This window comes from Geospiza fortis, unplaced genomic scaffold (genome assembly GCF_000277835.1).
Source record: "Geospiza fortis unplaced genomic scaffold, GeoFor_1.0 scaffold16, whole genome shotgun sequence".
In the NCBI taxonomy this organism is placed as follows: domain Eukaryota; kingdom Metazoa; phylum Chordata; class Aves; order Passeriformes; family Thraupidae; genus Geospiza; species Geospiza fortis.
Genome location: NW_005054302.1, coordinates 16,854,637 through 16,855,657, shown reverse-complemented (window position 1 = coordinate 16,855,657; position 1,021 = coordinate 16,854,637).

Below are 1,021 nucleotides of genomic sequence, written 5' to 3'. Positions count from 1 at the left end.
AGCCACCCTGCAAACCTGTTTGAAGCAGTTGTGTCCTTCCCTGTAACTTGTGACTCATGTCACATTAACCTAGAACTTTTTGGCACCTTCCATTGTCTTCCTTTTTACATCTTGTTTTTCACCTGTTGCTGTTTAGCCCCACCTTGCCCTTCAGATCTGGCATCTCAGAGCAGGATCAACAACCTCCCGTTGATGCCAAAACCAATGCAGGCAGCCCAGAGCTGCTGTTGGGGATTGCCAGCAGAGTGCACAGGAGATGTTTTGCCATCACCCCACTCTCTTCTCAGAAGATGGGCTTCCAGTTCAGGCACTCTCATTTACAGTGACTGTGACAGAATCAGTGACTAAGGACTTCAAAAAGGATACCTGCTCATTGCAAGTCATTTAGGGAACATACTATGGATGGGGCTGTTTGGCAGCTGTACTCTTTCCACATCTTTCTGCAGAGAAGTAATTCCAAAATGTAAAGGACAGCAATAACACTTAAGACAACATACTAAAGGAGAGATGGTCCAAATGCAGGAAGATACTTCAGTGTCTGATGTGGGAACTTCTCAGTGGTTTCAAAGGGAAGGCAGGTGCTCAAACTGTTTTGTGGAACCAGACTTGCCAACTCAGGGCTGTACTGGGAAATGCAAACCAGCAAACGCACAATTAACACCTGCCTAATCAAGTGGATGAAGGAGACATGAAAACATCTTGATATGCAGGAGATGTCTCAGTGCACACAAGAAACCCCCCAAAGTAATGACCTCATGGTGATGTTGCTTGCATGATCACAACAGGTAAAAACCCCAGCCATGGAGCACACTGAGACATGGCAGGTGCCACATGACATAAACAGGTATTTTTAGATGCTGCAGGTGCAGTACCACATAGCCTCACCAGAGAGAACTGTGACTGCAGTTTACCAGTGTAGTGCTAGTTGATTACAATTTTTCAATTTTTTCCATCTACTTGGAAAAGAAGTTCTCAGGGCTGTGCTGCAGCCACTTCTCATAGTGTGTGCCCATATACATGG